Consider the following 5000-nt stretch of genomic DNA (forward strand, 5'->3'; position numbering starts at 1 on the left):
GCCCTCTGGTCGCCCGCGATGCTTTCCAATGGGGCGACCAGATGGCCGGGCTTCCCTGGAAGTCCCGATGAGGTGCCATTCGGCTCCTGGATCCCAGCTAGGGCTCCATGAGGTCGGGTTCTTTTACGCCTTGGGTCCCCTCTGTCACCTCGCGTGCACGGATTGCAAGAAAGGGGGGTAATTTCCCTCCGGATTACTAGGGGCAGGGTACGCCCGGACACCTCTCCAGGGCTGGTGGTTCTCTGCCCGGGGGACCAGATGAGATATGCCTGGGCAACACCTCCCCCGGGCGTCTGGGGGCTCCATTCTCCGGGCCAACGGCATGGCTAAATGCCCAGGACGGGCTCCACGTGTCCCGGACAGACCTCCCCTGGGCGTCCGGGGCACCCATCTCCATGAGGCCAACGGGATGGCAAAGTACCCGGGAAGGGCTCCACGGGTCCCGGGCAGCCTTCCCCCGGGCGTCCGGGGCTCCCACCTTTAGGCCGACGGCATGTCACACTGCCCAGGACGGGCTCCATGGGCCCCGGACAGACCTCCCCCGGGCGTCCGGGGCACCCATCTCCAGGAGGCCAACGGGACGGCAAAGTACCCGGGACGGGCTCCACGGGTCCCGGGCAGCCTTCCCCCGGGCGTCCGGGGCTCCCACCTTTAGGCCGACGGCATGTCACACTGCCCAGGACGGGCTCCATGGGCCCCGGACAGACCTCCCCCGGGCGTCCGGGGCACCCATCTCCAGGAGGCCAACGGGACGGCAAAGTACCCGGGACGGGCTCCACGGGTCCCGGGCAGCCTTCCCCCGGGCGTCCGGGGCTCCCACCTTTAGGCCGACGGCATGTCACACTGCCCAGGACGGGCTCCATGGGCCCCGGACAGACCTCCCCCGGGCGTCCGGGGCACCCATCTCCAGGAGGCCAACGGGATGGCAAAGTACCCGGGAAGGGCTCCACGGGTCCCGGGCAGCCTTCCCCCGGGCGTCCGGGGCTCCCACCTCCAGGCCGATGGCATGTCACAGTGCCCAGGACGGGCTCCATGGGCCCCGGACAGCCCTCCCCCCGGGCGTTCGGGGCACATATCTCCAGGAGGCCAACGGCGTTGCAAAGTACCCGGAAAGGACTCCACGGGTACCGGGCAGTCCTCCCCCGGGCGTCCGGGGCACCCATCTCCATGAGGCAAACGGCATTGGCAAAGTACCCGGGAGGGGCTCCACGGGTCCCGGGCAGGCCTCCCCCGGGCGTCCAGGGCACCCACCTCCAGGCCGACGGCATGTAAAAGTGCCCAGGACGGGCTCCATGGGTCCCGGGCAGCCCACCCCCGGGCATCTGGGGCACCCATCTCCAGGAGGCCAACGGCGTTGCAAAGTACCCGGGAAGGGCTCCACGGGTACCGGGCAGTCCTCCCCCGGGCGTCCGGGGGCTCCCTTCTCCAGGCCGACGGCATGGTTCAATGCCCAGGACGGGACGTCAAGTGGCCAGGACGGGCTCCATGCGTCCCGGGCATTCATCCCGGGACGGGGACGGGGTGGGGAAGAGTCCAGGCGGCTTCACCTCCATGCCCAGCCATCTGGTCGCCCGGATTCCCTCGGCCATCTGGTCGCCCGGATCCCCTCGGGCATCTGGTCGCCCGCAACGCTTTCCTATGGGGGGGACCAGATGGCCGAACTTCCCTGGAAGTCTTAATGAGGTGCCATTCGCCTCCCGGATCCCAGCGAGGGCTCCATGAGGTCGGGTTCTTTCACGCCTTGGGTCCCCTCTGTCACCTCGCGTGCACAGATTGCAAGAAAGGGGGGTAATTTGCCTCCGGATTACTATGTGGCAGGGTATGCCCGGACACCCCTCCAGGGTTGGTGGTTCTCTGCCATGGGGACCAGATGGGATATGCCTGGGCAACACCTCCCTAGGCCACCCGGAGCTTCCTTCCTCCAGGCCAACTGCATGTCAAATTGCCTAGGACGGGCTCCATGGCTCTTGGGCAGTCGTCCCCCGGGCGTCCGGTGCTCCATCCAGGCCGACGGCATGGCAGAGTGCCCGGGACAGGCTCCATGCGTCCCGGGCCTTCGCCCCCCCCCCGGGCGTCCGGGGCTCCATCCAGGCTGACGGCATGGCAGAGTGCCCGGGACGGGCTCCACGGGCCCCAGGCGTCTGGGGCTCCCTCCCCCGGGCCAGCGGCATGTCAGAGTGCCCAGGACGGGCTCCACGGGCCCCGGTCATCCGGGGCACCCTTCCCCGGGCCAGCGGCATGTCAGAGTGCCCAGGACCAGTTCCACGGGTCCCGGGCAGTCCTCCCCCGGGCGTCCGGGGCTCCCTTCCCCGGGCCAAAGCATTTCAGAGTGCCCAGGACGGGCTCCACGGGTTCCGGGCGTCCAGGTCTCCCTTCCCCGGGCCAACGGCTTGTCAGAGTGCCCAGGACGGGCTCCACGGGCCCCGGGCGTCCGGGGCACCCTTCCCCGGGCCAGCGGCATGTCAGAGTGCCCAGGACGAGTTCCACGGGTCCCGGGCAGTCCTCCCCCCCGGGTGTCCGGGGCTCCCTTTCCCGGGCCAAAGCATTTCAGAGTGCCCAGGACGGGCTCCACGGGTCCCGGACGTCCGGGGCTCCCTTCCCCGGGCCAACGGCATACAGGAGTGCCCAGGACGGGCTCCACGGGTCCCGGACGTCCGGGGCTCCCTTCCCTGGGCCAACGGCATACAGGAGTGCCCAGGACGGGCTCCACAGGTCCCGGTCGTCTGGGGCTCCCTTCCCCGGGCCAACGGCTTGTTAGAGTGCCAAGGACGGGCTCCACGGGTCCCGGTCGTCTGGGGTCCCTCCCCCGGGCCAACAGCAGGTCAGAGTGCCCAGGACGGGCTCCACGGGTCCCGGGCAGCCCACCCCCCGGGCGTTCGGGGCACCCATCTCCAGGAGGCCAACGGCGTTGCAAAGTACCCGGGAAGGGCTCCACGGGTACCGGGCAGTCCTCCCCCGGGCGTCCGGGGCTCCCTTCTCCAGGCCAACGGCATGGTTCAATGCCCAGGACGGGCTCCATGTGTCCCAGACAGACCTCCCCCGGGCGTCCGGGGCACCCATCTCCAGGCCAACGGCATGGCTCAATGCCCAGGACGGGCTCCATGGGTCCGGGGAGGCGTCCCATGCGCCTCCGGGCTTGGGAGCCCCGGCTGGGTCCAGGGGCCCGGGCGGGCCCCGGGTGGGGTGCTCCGGCCCTGGTCCCTGTCTCCCAGCCTACCGCACTGCCAAGGGCCTAGGAATGGGTTCCGTTGTTCCCGGGGAGCCTCCCCTTGCTTGGCTGGGTTCAGGAGCAGTGGCTAGGGCCCCTGAGGGCCCGGGGAGGGCGGCCTCCCCACCCCGGGCTCTGTCCTTGGTCCTGCTGCGTGGCAGGGTGCCCGGGACGGGGTCCGGAGGGACCGGGGAGGCGTCCCATGCACCTCCGGGCTTGGGAGCCCCGGCTCGGTCCAGGGGCCCGGGCGGGCCCCGGGTCGGGTGCTCCGGCCCTGGTCCCTGTCTCCCAGCCTACCGCACTGCCAAGGGCCTAGGAATGGGTTCCGTTGTTCCCGGGGAGCCTCCCCTTGCTTGGCTGGGTTCAGGAGCAGTGGCTAGGGCCCCTGAGGGCCCGGGGAGGGCGGCCTCCCCACCCCGGGCTCTGTCCTTGGTCCTGCTGCATGGCAGGGTGCCCGGGACGGGGTCCGGAGGGACCGGGGAGGCGTCCCATGCACCTCCGGGCTTGGGAGCCCCGGCTGGGTCCAGGGGCCCGGCCGGGCCCCGGGTCGGGTGCTCCGGCCCTGGGCCCTGTCTCCCAGCCTGCTGCACTGCCAAGGGCCCGGGAAGGGGTTCCGATGTGCCCGGGGAGCCTCCCCTTGCTTGGCTGGGTTCAGGAGCAGTGGCTAGGGCCCCTGAGGGCCCCGGGGAGGGTGGCCTCCCCACCCCGGGCTCCGTCCTGGGTCCTGCCGTGGGGCAGGGTGCCCGGGACGGGGTCCGGCGGGCCCGGGGAGGCTTCCCCTGTGCCTCCGGGCCTGGGAGCCCCGGCTGGGTCCAGGGGCCCGGTCGGGGCCCCGGGTCGGGCGCTCCGGCCCTGGGCCCGGTCCCCCGGGCTGCCGCTCCACCCAGGGCCCAGGACAGGGGTCCGTCCGTCCCTTGCAGGCCTCCCCTGCTTGTCAAGGTGTAAGCGGGCCCCGGGTTGGAGGGCCTGCCGGCCCCTGGCAGCCTCCATGGCTGTGGCCCGGCTGGGGCCCCGGGCCTCCGGCCCGCCATGCCCCGGGCGCCCGCTCCCTCCTTCGTGGGGGCACGGGGCGACCGGATGGCGTCCCTTTCGTGCCCGGCCATCTGGTCGCCCAGATCCCCTCGGCCATCTGGTCTCCCGGATCCCCTCGGCCATCTGGTCTCCAGGATCCCCTCGGCCATCTGGTCTCCCGGATCGCCTCGGCCATCTGGTCGCCCGCAATGCTTTCCAATGGGGGCGACCAGATGGCCGAACTTCCCTGGAAGTCCCGATGAGGTGCCATTTGCCTCCCGGATCCCAGCGAGGGCTCCAGGAGGTCGGGTACTTTCGCGCCTTGGGTCCCCTCTGTCACCTCTAGTGCACGGATTACAAGAAAGGGGGGTAATTTTCCTCCGGATTACTAGGGAGAGGGTCAGTCAGACCTCCGTGTGGTCTGGCGATTCTGAATCAGGGGAAGGCAGGACCCGGGCCCTCCCGCCGGGGCCCCCAGGGGCCTGGGTACGCACCTGCTGCTTAGCCCCCTTGCCGATGGGCCTTTTCCTCCGAGTTTGCTCAGGCAGGCCCCCGCGAGGTCTGGCCATGCCGAGACGGGGCCAGGCAGCACCCGGGCCCGCCCGCCGGGGCCCCCAGGGGCCCGGGAATGCACCTGCCTCTCAGCCCTTTCCCGATGGTCCTTTTTCTCCGAGTTTTTTTCCACAGTCTGACCTCCGATAGGTCCGGCGGTTCCGAATCAGGGGAAGGCAGGACCCGGGCCCGCCCGCCGGGGCCCCCAGGGGCCCGGGTACGCACCTGC

This window comes from Lissotriton helveticus, unplaced genomic scaffold, assembly GCF_964261635.1.
Source record: "Lissotriton helveticus unplaced genomic scaffold, aLisHel1.1 SCAFFOLD_1110, whole genome shotgun sequence".
NCBI classification, from domain to species: Eukaryota; Metazoa; Chordata; class Amphibia; order Caudata; family Salamandridae; genus Lissotriton; species Lissotriton helveticus.